General features: G+C 40.7%; 1 long non-coding RNA gene across 1 annotated transcript; it reads left to right on the top strand.

Moving 5' to 3' along the window:
- The first annotated feature begins 6,407 nt into the window (after positions 1–6,407).
- On the top strand, positions 6,408–20,260 carry LOC146758673 (uncharacterized). Its single transcript, XR_014933773.1, has 3 exons — positions 6,408–6,517; positions 7,104–7,266; positions 20,143–20,260. It is a non-coding gene; the product is annotated as an uncharacterized LOC146758673 (long non-coding RNA).
- The last annotated feature ends 489 nt before the right edge of the window (positions 20,261–20,749 follow it).

Below are 20,749 nucleotides of genomic sequence, written 5' to 3'. Positions count from 1 at the left end.
AAAAAAAAAGACCACTGCGTGAATTCAGAATACTTGCCAATAAGGTATAAACTATACACGTGCAAAGATACACAAGTATTTTCTGAGTGGCATTGTACTTATATGAAGCATGCCTCGGTTTCAGAGGGATTTGATGCAAAGTTGCTTTGTATTCCAATTACAATAGCCGAGTGCCATAAAAAATACAACAAAGCTGAAAGAAGCAGGAAAACAAAAGCATCTCCTTGGTCCCAAATGAATTCAGCTTTGCTGGTTTTGGCAGCCTTTCAAAGATTAGGAAGAAAAAAAAGAAATTGTTTGATTGTTTGCTTCTTTCCATTTAAGGTCAATGATTAAAACAGGATCAGCTCAGTGATGACACCCCCAGCTCTCAGTTTTTTTGGATAAACCTACTTAAGCACCATTTTGACAGCTGTAGGGAAAAAAAAAAAAGTAATACCAAGACTTTTTACAACACCTTTACAGAACAGAGAAGATTGTTGCTTTCTCAAGTAGTTAAAAGCCTGGGCCACAAGTCAGAACAGCTCTGTTCTAATCTTCTCTCTGCAACAGACCTACTTGTCACCCAGTCATTCACACCAGAAACTTCAAGAGACGTATGTCACAAGCTAGACACACAAACCAGATTCAGTCTCCCGTAAATAAGATCATCAGTAGGTTTGCCAGTTGTCAGAAAATATGAAAAAGGGTCCTTCACAAAATTAGCAGCCAGCCCTGCCTATAAGGTTCCATCTGGCATGCCTTGTCCTGCCATTATTTAAGGTGGTCATTTTCACAGTTCAGACAGACACACGGGTCCTTAGAATACAAAAAAAAAAGACCAACATGAACAAACTACCTCTAAACCTCCAAAAAGGTGTGTGTTTAGGTAACGTGAAGCTTGAACATAATATCCACCTGCTTCAAACCCTGCCTGGCTAAATCTCTGGAAACTCATAAGCAGACAGCACCGTGGCCCTGGACAAACATCCTATTACCAACTTTGGAGATGTAAGCATTAGGCTGAATCCTCAAAGACTTTAAAAAACAAAAGCAACTTTCCTTCTGTTCTTGTAACAAACTCATTCCAGTTAGACAGTCTTCCTCAAAAGCAAAATAAGGTTTCTTTCAGGGGAAAGAAAAATAATACACCATGAAGCAAGGCACTGGGAATTGTCATCCCGGAGGATCTTAAGGCAGAAATCTTTTACTGGGTACCTTACAGAACCTTTCAGTGTTTCAGTACAAAGAAGTATTGTTCCCAGATGCCATTCTGCCACAGTGCCCCTCTGCTGCCATCTGTCACATGGCCACAAAATGCAATGGGATGTAGGCGGGAAAGTTCAGCCTCTGCTGCCATCCCACCAACATCCCTCTGACATTGTGGGCCAGCATTATAAAACAGGAGGCATTACTTTCAGAGCAGCCCTTGTATTTAATCAGATTTCTTTTTTACTGGTACAAAATTTGATGTCTGATTTTTATCTGAATTGATAAGTTTATATGGGAAGGGCTGATGGCTGGAAGTGGCTGGAAGGCGAATCCAGAGGGAAACGTTCCTTTCCAGCAGGTCAGAAGTTCTTCACTCCTTTTTTTGCCAAGTAAAATTTTGGGCAGTTTTGTAACTGTTATGCTATTTTTCCATTCATTAAGAATGGGAAAATCAAAAAACACCCACTCCTTCCTGCTCCCGTAGGAAAGAATCCACCCAATATATTGTGCACAACCTGTAGTAGAAAACAGAGCACAAACTGCAGAAGTCACAGTGAAAGACTGCCATGCTTGAGAACTCATCATTGGTTTTTGCAATGACTTTAAGCCAAGAGAAATATCTTGCTATAAAAATTTTAAGAATTATACAGAACAAAGCTCTAACACCAAAGAGCTGAAAACATTCCATTATAAATCATCTTATAACAAAGAAAAGCTAGCAGGACTTGTGTCACTAACAGCTCCTCTGAATTATTTGTATAATATTTCATTATTTAAAAGAAATAAAAGAGCAGCTAATGGTCTAATCATATTTCCATTTAAATGAATGGAAACCTTGCAACATCTTTTTTTAATCAAAAGCCAGATCAGTGCAGGGATCAGTGCCTGCCGGTCATTAGCACACAGCCTGATGGATGACATCACGTGCAATAACTTAAGCACTTGGAACAGTTCAAATAGGTATCCAAGAAACACAGACTTTCATATTCCTGCTCATTGCAAAGAGTTGCTCAAACTTCTGAAAGAACCTTTTCTTGGAAGAAAAAAAATTGAGGAAACAGTTCCTTTGATTGCAATAGACATTTTAGTAAATAAAGAAAAATGGGACAAATTATTTTTAAAAAAATCCCATTAGAAACACCAAAGTATTGATTAAGCTGCTATGACTAAGCTCTTGAGAACTGAAGCTAAAAGAAGTTCTGATAATCAAAAGAAAGTCCGTTATAGCAAGAAGTGTTATGGCATCAATAACTGTTAATGAGCAACTCCAGCAGCCTCCTGCAGCAAGAATAAATCATCTATCACTTTCAGAGAGATGTGGTTCAAGGCTTGCTGAAAAGCAGCATGATTACAGGAAAGCTAACTCAATTGCTAAGAAATGCTCTCCACTAGCTTTCCAAAGGAAAACTTTGAGATTATAAGGGCATTTATTAGCAAAACTAGGTCCCACGCTAACGCTGGGTTTTGCAGCTGCCAACAGACATCTTAAGTGGAGCATCAAATGCTGTTCACCAAATAAGCAATTAGTCAGCCCATAAAAATATCCTAGTTTTGGATGGGATAGAGTGAATTTTCTTCATAGTAGCTTGTATGGTTTCAGTGTTTTGGATTTAAGACAAAGATCATGTTGATAGCACACCAACATTCTAATGTCACTGATCACTCTGTATTTATATATCCTTAGGACTTCTCTACTATGCAGTTTCACTGAGACAAAATTCATTTCCTATCCGATGGATTATTAATCAGAGGATCTTAGTATTTGTGGGTTTTTAATCTTTATGGTTTGCAGGCGTTAAATGACCATTTCAAAATTGCTGATTGGATGATGAATACAGAATCCATTATAATATGTCAAGAAAAACTAATTGCTAGAAGCAGATAAATTAATTACCCCTTGTGACTAATTCTGGAAAGAATCTTTACTCTTTGGTGAAACGGCTATTAGAGTACAGGCTGGAAGATTAGCCATACATGGATCACACTCGTGCTGTGACTTCACTGGACCTCCCCGAGATCACCGAGAAGAAAACCTTCAGTTAGCCACAGATTTTGTGGCTTATGTTTTTCTGAATGAATACTAGTGGTAAGTTGAGAAAGCAACTATCAACATCAGTGCCCCACCTTTATTTTAAGTAAATATCACCTTCACATGAATCAGTGAGATTATGTGTACAGATAATGGCCAAATAGTTTTGTAAGCTAAGTGTACTTCAATTGCTTACAGAGCTTGTTGCATTACCTCTTTATAGCCACGGAATTTATTCAAGTGAAACTTAATTACGTTTTTCCTGTAAGACTTAATTTTGCTTTCCGTGCTTCAGAAATGCAAAGGAGCTAATTCTAAAGAAGCTGTCTTACCTTTCTCACTTGTCTGCTGTTCTCCATCAGACATGCAGTAATGCTCTTCCTCAGTGTTATCTCAAGAAGAAATCAGCTGATTCCCATCCTTTCCGGATTTGATGTTTTGGAATCTCATCATGCCATCCTGAAATCTTGCTGTTTATGAGGATGGAGAAGATCAGGAGTGTTGTCTTCCTTTCAGTTCACAGAATAAACCTGATGAAATAAAGTTCACATTTTAGCATTTTCACCACACTCTATAGAAAAGTAGGTTAGAAACCAGTATGCTAATTCTGCTAATAAGCTTTTCTCTCACCCAGCAAGAAGTACAAGCAGCAAGCAGTATCATTACTTGGTGTTACAACATGATAATATTTTCCTAGACAAACTTACCACTAACCACTGTGCTACAAGCCACAGGGCCTCACTCACAGATTTCATTTCTATCTGTTTCCGTCTCTGTAGTAGAACAAGCACAGATTCTTGGGCAAGCTTATTTTGACCTGCAGTTCAGGTTTCATCTTCCCGTACAAAGTATTTGACTGTGTTGGAATAAAGGATGGCACGGTTAGGGAGAGACTGCACTTTCATACCCCTTCTGTGTCCTTGGCTTATTGCACAACGCGTTGGAGATTGCAGGAGTTTTTCTTCTGCTGGATAAATGGAAGCTATTAAGAAGACATTTGTAGCAGAACATTTAGGGAAACATCGTGGCCTCTTCATTAGCGTAAATGCCAATATATACCACAGTCACTAATGTAAAAGAGTGAAAAACCTTTAGTAAGAAGGATGGAAGGAAAGGAGAGAATCAATATATTTTTTTAATTTCTGCTTCATTTAATCTAAACATTTTACATCTCTCATCCGTGAAGTGAAAAACTCCAGCATTAAACTCTACACGCAGATCAATTGAGTAAACCACAAACTCTTTACACTTTCTTTCGAACTGCCTTCCTGAAGTTGGAGCAACACAAATGTCTCTTTATAAGCCCCTTGGGATAAACCCACACTCAGACTACCCTGTCCAGGAGTCACACTCAGTTTCTTCCTTTGCCCACAGGAATGCAAATGCAGAATAATAACAGCAAGGTCAGTATGAAAAAGAGAACTTTCATAATAATCTGTGCATTTGGACTCAGCTTTCTGATGTTTGTGCTACTGCAGAGTCCTACAAAAAGTACTGTGTCCTACTACAGTGCTCTTCATTTCCTCCTTCTACATGGATACTTGTTTTATGTGATATTCTGATCCTGAAGGTGTTGTAATTACACTGTACTGAATCCACCAGCGCAACCCCTGCTGTGGCAACTGCTAAGCAGCTCCAGAGCTTGGGATTCTCAGCTCCCATCTTCCCTGTCACCTACACAAAACACTTGTGCAGAAAAACTTTGTGTTTTCTACCCAACAAAGTCTTCCTTATGTTTTTACTTCTGTTGTTGGTTCGGTTTAGAACTAAAAGGTGGTCTTTAGAAGAGACTTTGGAAAATGTTTCAATATTATTCCTCATCCACTGAAAGACGATGCATAGAATAAGAACCTTGTCACTCAAAACGTTTAAAGAGACGTTATCAAAGTTACAGGTCTTCTTAAGGAAACCTGAGAAATGAGAGAGATCACCTACAGAGATTCTCTTACCTTTGAAATTTCCCCTATAAAACCATATGCTGCAGCTTCTCAAAGGGTACTCTAGCAGTATGCAGAGAACTCTGAGTATTAGTTCAATAATCAGGATGGATTATTAAAATATATGAAACCAAAGTCTGCGCCCTAAAGCAAGTCAGAAAGCAAAGCAGCCATCCGGAGCTTAAGAAATGTTTCTAACCTTGTCAGTGAGACACGCAATATCAGCTGCTAATTCAAAAAGCTACAACTAAGCATTGTCCTCCTCTCCATGGATTTTAACATTCAGAATTGTGATCTTCATAAAAACATCTTTAAGCTTTTGTAGCTACAGGAGAACAACTACAGGGCCTTTGATTTCCCTTTGATTTTCACACCCAATATCTAGAACAAGTCTGGATCAATGAGCACTAACAAGTGTGTCTCTGGTCATTGCCAAATTCTTGCCTTCTTTCTTACTGATAAAGGACCTCATACCTGGCATTATGAATATGAGTAAACACAGAAAATAGGCTGAAAAGTCTAACGAAGAGCAGCAATGCAGGTTCCTGAACTATATTTGTGCTTTTTTAAGATTTAGGATCCAAATAAATTCTACATAACACAACAGCAGAAGCAATGGAGCATGTTGGTACTCCATAAGTGATAACTGCAGAGAAAAGCCTTAAGTAAAGAAATAAATAAAATCCTTTCAAAATATTTTACATTTTCATTTAGAAAGAAGGAAGTAAAGTAGCCTTATTTGTTTTTTAACCTTCTGTTTTCACTGATGGTTTTGAAGTTGTCTGTTTAGCTTCTGGTCTGGAATATACTTTCAGGAACCACATAATCCTGGACAATCCCTGCTCTGTGTTGTATTTAGAGCACACACACACACACACACACTCATACACACTTGTCACTTGTGTAGCACTGACCCTCAGTACAGCAATGACACCAGAGTGTACCACAGAGCAGCACTTCTCTCCCAGTTTGTGCTCCAGCATTACAAAGAGCAAACTCCAGCGAGGTGAATGCTGTGCACCTGGAAACCTTCGTTCCACCCCCACGCACAGCAGTGACAGCATTGTAGCGCAGATTGCCGTGGCAGAAATACATCTGGGATAGCTCAAAGCTATGCTTTCGCTTACGGAGATTTCCACCTCCCTGCTGGGAGATCTCAGCAGCAGCCAGCAGCCCTGCGCTCGCACACAGTCACATCACGTTCCAATCAGATCCCAGTAACGGTGGCAGAGTGCCTGTTCTGACAAACCCAAAGGCAGAGCAGGCAGCACAGTGTGCTGGAGTCAGCCCTTCCAGACACAAAACCAAAGCCGGAGCTCTACAGCCTGCCCTCTAACCATGCAGGAGATGGACATAGCAGGTACGTGCCATGTAGATGGCACATCTCATTTTAAGGGCAGCCCCAAGGCACACCCAGTCAGTTTACTCTTTCATTTTATCAGTGAACGCTAGTCAATCTATCTGTAAATTCCTGGGAAAAATGTTCAGGAGCTGAAAGTAGTTTCATTCTTGCTCCTTTAAATATTTCTTCTGTTATATTCTCCCTCCACAAACAAACTTAGATGCCTCACTGGAGGAAATTCCAAGGGCCAGCCCTATATTTCTCAGTGCATGCAGAGAAGAGGCATGTAATTGTATGTTACAGTCATATTAATTTATCCTTATGTATTTATAGGTTTTTCTAAGCCAGAAGGTGTACTTTTCTTCCTCCTTTTTGACATACTGGGCATCTCTACTGGAACAATACACAGCTTGAATAACTCTTCTTGCAGGTACCTGTAGTCAGCAGTCACAGTGCAATAAGGGCTCTCTGCAGAGGTTTCTGCATATATGGGGTCTCTATAACACGTTCACAATCCCAAATCAGAACTTTGTTTCACATGACTAAAGGTGCCCTACTTACTAAGCCAAGTCACTTTTTGCTCCTTTGCTTTCCTGCTGGCCAGGATGAACAGATGGTTATGGGGGAAAAAAAAAGGAACCAGTGACACTCAAGTTCAGAAAAGATTAGCGGGGTCAGCAGCTTGAACACCTGGGGTCTGGCTGAAGGATTCCTGCATCTTAAAGTCGTGAGCAGTGAGGGATGCTGGACTCATCAATCAATGAAAGGTGAGTTATGACTGCAGCGTGAGCTCACGTGGCTGCTTTACCTCAGCCCGTCTCTTTGGGATATGAAGACTCATGGGAAATGTCTGTGTTGATGGGCTGCTGACTTTGTCTGTGGAAAGTGTGGCATATCAGATACATGTTCAGAGCACCTGGGCTAAATTGACGGCTGGTACTGATGATAATCTGCACTGCTTCAGGTGACTTTTTAAGCAGGTAATTCAATGTGCTAATCAGCATAGGACCAAAACTATCTTACTTGGAACAATAGGTCTTTTGTAAAGAGATGCAAAACATGTTAAAATACTAAACTTGATTTTACTCTAAGACATGTACAGAGGTATTTGAGGACGGCTGGGTAGCATGCCAGCACCTTCAGTATGTCAAGAAGACAACAGAAGCTGTGCTAACAATTCAGAGATACAGCAAGACCTAACAAACATGTCATGCGAGATGCACGACATCTTACACCTGGCATAAGGCTTGATCAGCACAGCTGTAGTGCAACATGGTGAAAATCCATTTAAACTACTGGCATAGAAAGGCACGACATACATAGGAAAAACAATAAAAACATATCTTGAAGTTCAGATTCTTTAGGGCTCACTTCTTCTTTCATGCTATCTCTGAATGTAAAGGATTATGCTCAACTATACCCATATTCTGTCCAACAACAAGTAAGTAGACTGTGCCTCCCCAAAACTAGAACCTCCTTGTAAACCTAACTTTGGGCTGTAGTTTCTGGTTTGAAGAATGGTGAATAAATTTTCTTTAAGGCTTCAAACTTCAATTATACCCATATCCCTTAAGTATATTCCTAGGGATAGACAAGTAGTGAAATTCTGGCTTGCAAAGCAGGCAGGTTCCAAGAGACTGGTTGATGCTGAAGTCAGGATAGAGTGTTCAAACATCTCCCCGTGTTACCGAAGCCTTGGACCAAAGCTCTACACCTCTCAAGAATGGGCGATTATATTTCTTACTCCATCTGAAAGGTGATTTCATGCTTCAGGAAGTAAAGAAAGTTTGTGCACTGACAATATAAATGCAGATGCCTCCCCCACAATGATTGACACCAGAGGTCACACAAGTGAAGTTTCATTTCTACTCCCAGTAGATCATGCAGCCAACTGAATTAACGGCTCTTTAGGAATTAGAAAGTCAAAGTTTTGACAGCTCTGTTTTCTCTCTTTGAAATGGGTTCAGTTCAGAAGCCCTCCTTCAGGTCTGATCTGCTCCTTACAATTATCTTCATTTATAGACAAAATGAAAGCCACTGACACTCAAAGTGTACTGTCATACAGAGGCGAATTTCATTCACTGCAGAGGACATAAGCGGCAATGAAAGAAACTATTCAATACAGCAAGCAGTAAAACACACTGTCATAAAGAATTAATTCCATAGAGCTGTCAAAAACTGTCTCTGCCCCGATCCTAAATGCACATCTCAAAATGAGAGACCTTTTACAGCTTACATCTGAAAGACTAACGCTGTTAGTACAGGAGTAGAGTCGCTTTTGCAATTTTTCCTCTTACTAAAGAGTGAAATTTCCAGTACAATAGGAAAGCTGTTGTGCTACAACACAAATATTGTGACAGACCATAGGAAGTGTGGCTCAGCATCTTCTCCTGCTGTGTATGTTCAGGCAGTACCCTTACTTTGTCTTGAATGGAAGTATACAAAATATAATGCAGAACTGCAGTGTCAGGAGGGTAACGATGACTCTGCTGTACTTTGCCCAATGGCAGGCTGAGTCAGCCCTGCACTGAGGGTATAAGAACTGAAGAGAATTTCTTTGTGCTTCCTGCCAGCGACACCACCCCCAATGGCTCTCTGCTGGAGTGCTGTTCATTCAAGCCAAAACTAATGGACTTTCTACCATTACTCATGCAGATCTCACTCAGAATATGCGCCCTGACACAGTGCTCAAATGGTTATTTCCAGACTATTTTTCACAAAAGCCATCAGAGGCCAATTTGTCAGAATTCTCAAGAATTGCTTTCTGTGACACAAAATAGGGAAGTTTTGCTCCAGGGGCCATGACAAAAACCTGATCCTCACACTCAGCCTTTGTTATTAATTTGTTTTTCTTCTCATAAGAGGTGCCTTACCAACTTTATGTTAAAGAAAACACTTCTGGTACAACTGCTACCACAGAAAACTGTAAGCAAGTTCAATAAAACTGATTAATTCACCACATTTCTCAGTCGAATATCTTTGTATGATGAAGGAAAGGTTTTTCCTTCCTTACCATTATTAAAAAAGAATGCAGAGAAATCCATCCAACTCATATCCTTTCTCTTCACTTTTCATTTGTAGCCATTAAACCACTACACATATTCAAAGGTGAAAGTTATCACTGATATACTTACGAAGTTATCACTGATTAAATAATAGCAGTAACATGCAAAATAGAAACTTCTTATTTGATAAGCAGTTACTTATCTGGAGGAAAATAGCAGAACAATAACAGCATAAACCAAGAGGCATGCAGTGTCTGTGCGAGAGAGATGTTCAACCAGCTTCAAACAGAACTACGTATTCACTAAGCCTTGGCCAATATTCGATGCTGATTAAAGTCCACACAGAAAAAGGAGAGTCCCCCAGGAAGGACATTCAAGTGAGCAGACATTAGCAAACACATGATCCCACATGGCTCTTGTACAGCTTAATTCACTGCTGCTTCCAGACTATCAGTGTTTTGGACACAATGCAACAAGGAAAACAAGGCTCTGTGCAATTCTGCTGGTGTCTCACTGTAATTTCCAGAGTTACATATTATGGGCAGGTACCAGAGATGGTGATTGCTTTCAAATGTAATCTCTTGATCAATGATAAAGCTGAATTAGAATGAAACTTTGGGAAACTCTGACAGTAGGAAACCACCACAGCAAACAGACATACAATATCCTCCAAAAAAAACTGTGAGTGCTTAGCATTGCCCACTGGCATTACTTCTTACCTTGTTACCATGTCAGTTCCAAAGTACTTTAACAAAGGAGACTGAGACTCTGGCTACAGCCCTGCTGTAGTGATTTACCCCACTTGAGCAGCTGATAGTTTTTGCCTCCTGGAGAGCATCCAAGTGTTCCAGTGGCCTATTTGGGAACTATCCAAGCATTTGTGTTCCTGGATAGAATGTAAATAGCCAAGAATGAACATGAAAAGAGCCTCTCAAAGCCAATTTGAAAACGCTTCTTAAGTCCCTCTTGAAGCACTGATCATTGTCCAGCTGACCTACACCACAGACCTCAAGGTTCACCTTTCCCTTGACCCACTGTCATTCTCCCAAAGATAAAATATCTTCATTTCCAGGACTCTTGGTTAGAACTGACTCGTAATGACTTAACAGTCTGTCCCCCTTCACTGTAACATTTTCACATACTCTTTTTCAAGCAGACGCAAGTTTAAATGTGTATGCCATGGTAGGCAGGACATCCAACTTTCAATTGGTGAAAAATGGAAGATGTTGAAGGGAGCAGAGCTATGATTGAGAATTTGGGCAATACATGCAGAGACAGCTCTTGAAGAATCACACTTCTCTTCCAACAATTCTGTACATGTTAACGAGCTCTGCTTGTTGAAGCAATTTTCCATACAGAAGGGATAAATTTTGGTAAATTCCAAGAACACAGCACCAATGAAAAAAATACGCACACAAATGTAATTTGAGAAGGAAAAATTGGGATTCCATAAGAATGAACCAGCCTGCTTTTCATGCCTCCCTACTTTCTCCTTCCAGTCTTGAGCAAACCTCCCTGAAAGCATCTGAAAGATAACATTCTGATAAACTGAGCTGTTCTTAGAACAAATACAGCATTTATTGACTGCAAGCAGTTTTTAACACTTATCAAAAATGTTATGTTTAATTAACACCTATTTTGGATAGCTGAGGACTAATTAAACCACAAGATAGTAAAAATATCATATGTATGGTAACTGAGAACAAAGAGTTTTCTAGAACTAGGGTTTATAGTCCTTCATATTCCTCTCATTCTTCCACTTTCGAGGCAATAAAAATCATCTTAGAAACAGAACCACTCAATCCCCACAAAGGCTCATACAAAACAGCCAAGCAGATGCAGCTATGAAATGAAGGATAGTTGTCCAAGGCTAGGAAAGTCAGGGTGAGGTTCTGTGCTTCAGACTCCCTAAACTTGATCTTGACTATTTCAAGCTAACCAGTGAGTACTGAAAGTTTGGATAGTGCCTCACAAGCATCAAGTAGTGTATGTCCAGACAAAGACATTTATATACATATTTCCAGTATGCCTTCATGAGGAATAAGACAAAATCATAATTAAACAACACCACCAGTAACAAAAAACACTCCATCTGCCCTTGATATCCTTCTTGAGGCCACACAGTCAGGGTTTAACGTTCCTTACACTTACAAGGAGCCCCCACACACCCAGAGGTTGGGCACCCCTTCAGATGCGGCTGGAAGGTAGCAGCGTACAGCCTTCTTTTTTGTTCTTTCCATGCTAATTGCTGGGAACACTTTCAGCTGGCTCTGAACACACACAGAAGGCAAATGGCACAGCAAGCAGTGTGTTTGTGTTCACACTGCAGAGAAGCAATGAGCAGACTGGCAAGTTTTTCCTAAGAGATCTTGAAATGGAATAACATTGATGCCCCATGCATTATGCAAAAGTGAATGGATTGATTAGTGAGTCACATGATACCAAAGACCCATTATACAGTTTCCTTTAAATAATTAAGCACAAGAAAATATACTACTGCTGCAAAGCTAACCAGGATCGCCTTGCTGCTTAGATTCCTTCTGTCCTTCACTGCTAAGGAGAAAGCTAAGCAGACCCTTTGTGTATTGAGGCCCTGCCCTCAGTTCTGTGGGCACTGCCATTTTCTTTAAGGCACATCCTCACAGTGTCCTCGAGCGCTGCTGCCAGCGCTGTGGCTTTGTGCAGTGGGGCCTCTGCTCTATCAGCAGTTTGACAGCCCTTAATTCATTAGTGCAAGCAGCAAGTGCAACTGATTTGTTGTTCTAAGCATTTCCAGGGTGAGGTTTTAGGCTTTATTTCTTGGCAATAAAATTGCACAGTCAAAAAAAAAGCAAGTGCTCAACAGCGGAGAAAACCTTTCTGTTTGATGCTTTTTTGTTGCTGTTTACCCAGAACTGACCATGAGGTCACGAGGAGCTATGCTCAAATTCAGCTATTCGCCCACTGCCCTTCTTATATCAGGTTTGCTAAAAGATTCAAGTGGTGCCAGGTTTTAAGAAGGGCATGTGGCAGCCGAAGGAACTGAATTAATTAAAGCTTAAAAGACAGAGCTATTAACCAGCACCCTCCTAATGCAGGCAGCTTGAAGGAAGCCAGCACACAGGAAACAGTGACCTGCCTGTCACTTCAGCAACGTTTTTATAAAGGCACAAAAAGGAACAGCACACGCTGTATCTTCCCAAAAGCTGCTGAGAAGTAGATAAAATAAGTACTGCCATTTTTGAAGGCTTCTCCTTCACAAACACACGCGGTGTTGAAAAAGAATTAGCTACAAAAGTACAAGAACAATGAATCAACTGCATTTCACTAACAGACAGGTCCTTTATCAACCTACAACTGAAGGAAACCGACATGGGTACACCTCAGATCTACAGTGACTAATCTGACCTCTGGCAGCCAACAAGATTTGGAGGGATTTAACTGATTTTCTGTATTTTAGAAGACATGCCAACATTGAGAAGGGTTGGCTTCTCATGTTCCGCTTTCATCTCTCAATTACCTTTACAAGAACTTACTGCATACCCACCTATTTCAGTTTCTCAGCATCTCCTAATCTGACCGTTTTATCAACCAATACAGAAATAAAATGTAAGGAGAAATCAATAGGTAGGGCTCTGCTTTGGGGAGTTGACACCGCTCTCTTTCCATTCCTCCAACTACTCAGCTATATCTAGTGGAGTGCCTATTGAGTCACTCTTTTCTAGGAGGAAATTTTCTTGCTTACAGATCAACCATTGACAGCGCACACAGAAAGGATACCTCTGCATTTTTCCCCTTCCACCAGCATTTGTTTCCATGAAGCATATAAGAACTTAAATGCGTTGCACTACTTGTGTTCATTTCTCCATCAGATGTGGCAGAAACCAATCCCTTGGTTCAAAAGTTGTAGCTGAGGCAAGGTGTAGTCCCTCACAGACACACTCTGAATCTGGCTGTAACCTCATTTGTTTAAGGATACCAAAGACCACGCTTGTAATTAGCATGTGTAATACCCGCGAGGATCCGTGAGGATCCAGCTCAGAGTAACGCTGCATCCATCCGTTATCTGCCCTCCCTTCTGTACACATTCACTACTTAAGTGCAAAAGGCATAGAAATCAATTTGCTTCACAGGCCTGAGCTGGAGGACATCTTCCATTTCTTTCCTCCAGAACGATGAGCCCAAGTTGAAATTCTCTTTTGTTTCCTGTCTGCTTAAACCTTTTCACATCACTTCAGTGTCTGCATGCACATGGATGTGCTGATTCCCAGCTGAAGAGCAGCTCAAGAGTGCTCTCTCTGCCAGAGGCTCAGTGTGCCACAGCACGCACTCTGATGTATCCAAAAGCTTCTGCTTCTTTATTTCAATAAAAATTTTTGTTTAGAAAGTTATGTATAGAAAAAATAAACAACACCACCAAAAGAACAAAAAAACCCATAACTGAAGACTCAATAATAAAACCTCAGAATGGAAACAAAGCACACTGCTGACCAGGAGCAGTTCCTTCATTGCTGTTTTCAGTTTAACAACTAATCTTCAAGGAATGTTTCTGTTCTGTGTTCAGACATGGTTTTGTCCCTATGTCAGCATTTTTCCACAAATATGAAAAGGATTTTGCAGTCCCTCTGAAACAAAACCTCTCCTGTACATTTAAAGCTATACAGGTACATGAAAGCTTTCACCATGGCTCAAGCACGGGTAGAATGCCTTGATGAAATGCACCCTAAATGTTGTTTTGTTTTTGTTTTTTTTCCATAACAATCATGAGATTATGGAACACATGGGCTAAATTGTAATGAAATGACTGATGAGCAAATTGATCACCAGCTTTACAAAACAAAGATCACTGTAAATTCCAGAGGCCTTTCATAAGCTGTAATAAATTATGTGTTATTTGATTCTAGCTACTTTCAGGAATAGAAATGCAACAGTGACCATAATCATGCATTCCATGTGTCATTTGCCTCTTAATTAAATGGGTCCTATTATTTTCAGCCCTGTGATATTAACTCCTCTACCCTCCAGCTGGAGAGCTCACATGCTGCTTTGTAGAGCCACAGAAAGGGGAACAAGGCTGCCACTTACAGAGCGTATTTGGCATTTTGACACTGGATGAAAAGCTGGCATCTGGAAATTCCATCTCAGAGGGAATGGAGCACTGACTGTGGACAAGTTCACCTGAAGCTTCTCAGCCAGTTCATGCATAAGATGCAGCTGGATTTCTTTCTCGCTTGCTGTCAGCAGGAAGCGGTGATCAGAATCAGAGCTAACAAAACCATTATCAGAGTAATGAGAGAGAAAGGCGTGGAGAATGTCCCCTATTCTCTTTGGTTCATGGAATACATTTGGATAAAACTACCTGCAACTTGTTGCACCCATCCTCTTCTTGAAATCGCTGCAGGCAATTATACCAACAAAAAAATAGGTATAAACCAACAGCCAGCTCATGGACTGAAGACTCAGGCTTTCAGCCAGATATATCCTACCTTTCCCACAGCAATTGCTATTTGTGTTGCCAGAGGATGAAATGAGACCATGATTCAGCTCAGCCATTGTGGTAAATCAGGAGACATCACCTTAATGACACCAAATAACCTGACTTAAGAGCACAAGTCTTTCATTGCCTTTGGTGTTAAAGAAAATCCCCACAGGAGAGCAGGAAAAAAACATACAAGAGCTAAATTATTACTTATACACACAAGGAAATCTTTGAAACCAAGTAGGTGTTGCATATTGTAGGCTTGCTATCCTAGCAAGGGATATTGCTTCATGTTTTGAATAGCAGAGAGTATGAAGACTCTGAAGCATACCAGCATAATCCGATGTGCTTGTTGTGAAGGACTATCAGGAAAAGCTCCTTTCTTTTCTTTATTCATTCTCCTAAAGACAATACTCAATGAACGCTGGGTTTCAAATACACTACTTGGAGGGAGCTTCCAGGCAGAATACAGACAGAGCATGTATTTACAGTGGGATCTTAACTACAGTGTGGGCAGGACGTGGCACATTAAATAATCACCAAAATCCACCTCTTTCTTTTCTTGCTGCAAAGCTGCCTAACAGGTGAATAGATTGCCTCCTCTTGCAAGAGTCACTGATGGCACCCAGGGCTTGAGTGCTGAACTCTGTGCAGCTCAGGCCTAGCTGTAATTTTGAATTTTGAGACACTTTTTATTCAGCTGTTTCGAGTGCTCTGGCTGGAGGGGAAAACACAGCTCACTGCTAAAGGCCCATTATAGCTAAGGAGAAAAACAGTCTTGTGGGAATGGTGCCAGGAGAGGAGATTGGCACTCGTATGGATTTGGTCTGGGAATGTCAAGTAGCGTCTCTCACCTCCCCATCTATAATGCTGAAATGAGTGTTACCAGCACTAAAGGGATGCTGCGAAGCTAAATCCACACAGGCTCTAAGGCACTTAAAGGACTTCAGCTGTGAGGCATGACAGAAATGAAACACATTTTTATTATTTTTCTCACTCACTCAAAGAAATACCTGAGAAGAAAGCCAACATTTTTGTAGAACGTATATGTATTTCTTATATATATATATAAGAAACCTGACTTATTTACCATTCTGATCAAAAGGAATGTTTTCCAGTGGATGCTATGTGAGTGAGCTTTTGCCTGAAAAGCCCCAAACAAACCTTTTCACCAGGAATTACTTACAAGAAAGGTCCCTACACAAATTACAAATGGATTACTGCTATTTGCTTTGACTTTCTCCCCGTCTTCTTCTCCCCATCTACATAGATGAGAAGAGGAGCAAGATCATTACTCTCTCCACAGATAAGTGTTTGCATACTTACTTATTTTCCTCCATTAATGCTGACAGTAAGAACAACCAGCAGTTTTGTGGACTAAATTTTGTGGGCTTCTCGACCAGCATCAGGAAGAAAACAGCACTGACTGATCCACCCCTGTCTGTTGAGATGCTCCCCAGCTCCAAAGAGACAAATGTTCCCAATCACTTCCCTGTGGTATCCTCAAGTACTTCACTTCCCTCAACCATTTTAACTCACTCTAGCTGGTTTCAGAAGCCTGCTGAACTACAGATTGTTTTTACATTTCAGTTGCAAGTTTCTTTTGCAGCCCTCGTTCTGCCAGCACTGAAAGCAGAAGTGCAGATTCCTGGAAGCAGGCCAACCTCTCAGCACTTGATATCCATCCTCTAAGCACTAAATGAAGCTCAGCCACTGCATTTGTTTGCTTAGAATAGCTTTGCTGCTGCTTCAGCTGGGAAGGAGTCTCCATATTTGAGTACACATTACATGAACACATTGTGCATTGTCCTGAATTGATATTACTGCCCTGTCACAGGCAGTGTTTTGCCACATCCCCTAAGGGGAGCGTCTGTCTGAAGAAACGTCCTTGCTTCCTACCTACTGCCAATGCTAAGAACACCAGTATTTGTTTTAATAGCATTAATCATTTCTCCTTCATCTCCAACACTCTCCCCCAGGCATGACACAGCAGCATTCAGCACAGAACACACCTGGCCTATGCAGGATGGGATCTCTGATGGTCCCCCCAAACACATTCCGGCATAAGAATATTTGACCATCTTCCCTGGTTCACGCCAGAAGCCCCATAGCTCAGTCCCTGAGTCCCAAGGTATCACCTAAAAATGCTTCAACATTTCTAACCTGTGCCCCGGTTTGCCTATAGTTAGTTATAAATTAACAACGCCTGCAGATTTTGCCACTTTAATAATTCATGACTACAGAAAGTGTCTTGAATGTAGGGTAGAGAAAAGAATTACTGAGGAAGAGGAAAACATACATAACATTTTTCAGTGTCTTAAATTTTAATCACCAGGAAACAAAAAATAAATGAGCTATGGGCATTGTATAATTGCAATAAATTTTGAGAAATGAGTAGTGTCCAGAGAAACCCAATTAAGCTTAATAATTTTGCGCATCAGAGACTGGGAGGATATAGGGGGATAAATCTAACAAGTTACTGATGAATATAAAGTTTTCAACTGCAGAAAACAATGTTTAAATTAATATGACACACGGTAATACTTTTGGCTGCCTTTATAATTGATTCTCCCTGCTAAATGAAGAGGAACTTGTGCACAATAAGCAGATTGCTGTGAGGCCATCCCCTACACAGAGATAACAGCTAACTTCAGCCAGGCACACGCAAACTTATCCCTAAAAGAACAGCCTCTTTTTTAATTTACTGGGCCTTTGCTCATGGGCTTTCTAGTTTGAGGCCAAGCGTAACAGCAAGCAAAGGGATCAAAGTACTCCCTGAATCTCATAGCCACCAGAAACCACAGCCGCTACCTGGGGCACACACTGCTATTCTCTCCCAGTGAAACCAGCAGCAAAACACTCATGATGCAATAACAGGAGAAGGTCGGACACTCTTCCATTCACTGATTTATTCTCATACACATCACAGTGAGTACAAAGTCAGCACAATGAGGGCCTCACATAAAAGCATTACCCGAGCCAAGGAATTCTTAACATACTCATTGCCCAGTGTTTGATTTCATTGGGTTCCACATCAGAGCCATGATGTGCCAATCAATTCTGAACTGAAACCCCAATGAAAAGTGTCTGACAGGAGCCTGGATGGACAAACAGCATGACCCCCTTACATGGGGATAAACAAGGAACTTCTGATCTCTGTTCTACGAAGCCTGCATATAGTATTGAAATGAAGAAGTCCAGCAGCCAAGTCTTTCAGCTGGCCCCCAGCCCCCTCTCCGAGCTCCTTTTCATTTGATTAAAAAATAATAAAATAAAATTGCATCTCTACAAATTCTGATCATTATAAGCAAAGGCAGCAACTGAGAGTAACAATTCTGAGGTGCTGAGAGCATCTCTGGAATAGCACTCAGAACCAAGGGGCTCTGTTCAGCCCAATGAGGTATCCAATGATGTTATGTCAGTATTCCCAGTAAATCCATTTCTTGTGCAGCAAAGGGAAAGAAACTTAGATATCACGAGACTTAGAAATGACAGTCAGGAAGTCCAGACAAGCTACCATTCACAGCCCCTACAACACAAACTGGCTCTAATTACAAAGTGGGAGATTGTTTGCCATAGTGTCAACACTGAGTGTTACCCTGGGCAAGCTCGGGAGTTTGGCAGAGCTTTAGGATATGAAAAAAGAGCCACGTTCATGGGCACAGAAAACTACACAAAGATGTTCTGAATGTCTGTTATGTGATGTAATATCTCATTTCAGCAGCTCAGGTGGGCAGAACATCCTGGTGTGATGGAATAAATCTTCACAGAACTTCTCCTTCCGTCCTACACCTGACCAACTTGTAAAAAACTCCCCACCTACAGAACGCATTTCAGTTCCCTCAGATTCTCCACTTCTCTCTAACACATTTGTTTGAAGACAACACCCCACAAAAGCAAAATCAAAATATGTTCAGAAGCACTGAAATAGCATTAGGCAACTTCATTTTCCCCACTTTACAGAAGAAACAACAGAGGTAGCTCTTCAGGTACAACGTGCTGCTCATCCCACCAGGCAGCTCACAGCACACAGCACAGCTTTCAGCAGAATTTCATCAGTAAACCAGTGCACAGCATTAAAATAATTATTCCTATGAGAGAGATTAACAAGAATGATACCAGACTAAACCTCTACTTCAAACTGGACTACTTCACAAATTATCAATCTTCCTGCTCCCAAAAAAATAAAGGATAAAATAAATCAATGGCAATATAGATAAATCCAGACTAAAACTCCATCAATTTATGTCACAGTGCAAAACTGGGAAGTCAAAGGATTGGGAAGTAGAATGTGCTCTCAGTGGTGAGCTGTTCCATATTCAGCTGCATTCCAGAGACCAGCCAAGCCACAGCCCACACTGTGTCAGCCCCTAACAGCAGGCCTGCAGCAGAAATGAGCCCAGCCCTTCACAACCTTGAAGAGTCATTTTCTTAATGAAGCAAGCTCATTCTTTTAGCCCCAATTGTTTAAGATTACATCTCTGGTGACCCTGCAGTGCATTGTACGAGGTCAGGTCCTTGCGTACTCCCGCTGCTGCTTGTTAAAAGGCTTTGCAAGCAAAATTAATTTCAAAGACTGATTAAAAGAGGTGTAAGGCAGGTTGTGAGGAAGTGCAGCTGCTTCAAGCACTGGAGAAGTCATGAAATTTTTCTGACCTGTGTGGGAAATATCTTGGGAGCAAAAGAATAATGGTAATTAAGCAGGAGGGAGAGCCTATCTTTTAAAGCTGAAGAGTCTTCTCTGTATCACAGAGGACATAATGCTTTATTTCTACTCACCAGCTTACAAACTGCTCCATGCAAAGTACCCATCATTTTACAAAAACGTGAAATCCCAGTAGCCCACCCTAAGCTAACGATGATATCCAAACAAAACATTTATCAGAAGGAATAAATGGGAATCTTTCTTTGCAAGCTGAACTGTGCTTGTCACACCACGTGTAATGGAGTCCACATTACTCCTCCATACCAAAAGGTTGTATCCTTTGCCTGCATTTGCACCAGAGAAAGGGAATTTGTTAAGTGTTTTAATATCTAGGTGGCCACGGTCCTTGTGTTAAGTCTGCACTCAGGTGCTCTGTTAAGGAATAGAGAATATTAAGAAACGTTACATCACCGCAGCTAATATTAATAAGGTTTTTTGTGTGTTTTATTTTCTTTTTTTTTTCTTTTTTTGAAAGGCTATAGGATTTCCTTCACTTATGGGTGGGAAGAACTGAGAAGAAAAATCAGTTAGGACACTAATTGTGATTAAGAGAGAAAAGGAGATGATTTCTTATTGGAGAAGCATGAACAAGGTATGCTGTGTTTTTTCCTCAGCTAAAATCAGTTATATATATATATATATATATATATATATATATATTCTTTTCTTTACTTTTACAGTTTGTGTTAATTATTTGGCAGATAGGACAAGCTTTGTTATTGCATGCAAGTTCAAATGTATAAAAACAAGAGGGAAAGTTTCCCACCATTCAGCAAATTCTCTGCCTCCCATTGTACAGTGCTGGATTTTAATTGTGTATGTTACAGTATCCCAACCATTTTTCACTTCACCTTTTACAGCTTCTGTTGTGTTAAGGAAAATGCTTCTTCCACAGAAGTAGCAGCAGAGCAGCAGCTCCTGAAACAGCAAGATAAGGATTCTCACCTGAGAACTCATAACAACCAAGACAAGCCTTGCAGAATTCACCTTTTTTACTATAGGAAGAGAAAGATGTGCACACCAGGAGACAGAAATGAGGAATACTGGGTGACCTTGGGCAAGATGCTTCACTTCCTTGTTTC

The sequence above is a fragment of the Coturnix japonica genome, chromosome 13, assembly GCF_054131305.1.
Source record: "Coturnix japonica strain WE chromosome 13, WE-NBRP24, whole genome shotgun sequence".
Classification (NCBI taxonomy): domain Eukaryota; kingdom Metazoa; phylum Chordata; class Aves; order Galliformes; family Phasianidae; genus Coturnix; species Coturnix japonica.
The sequence above is the reverse complement of the archived record's forward strand: the minus strand, read 5'-3'. Positions and strand labels throughout refer to the sequence as shown.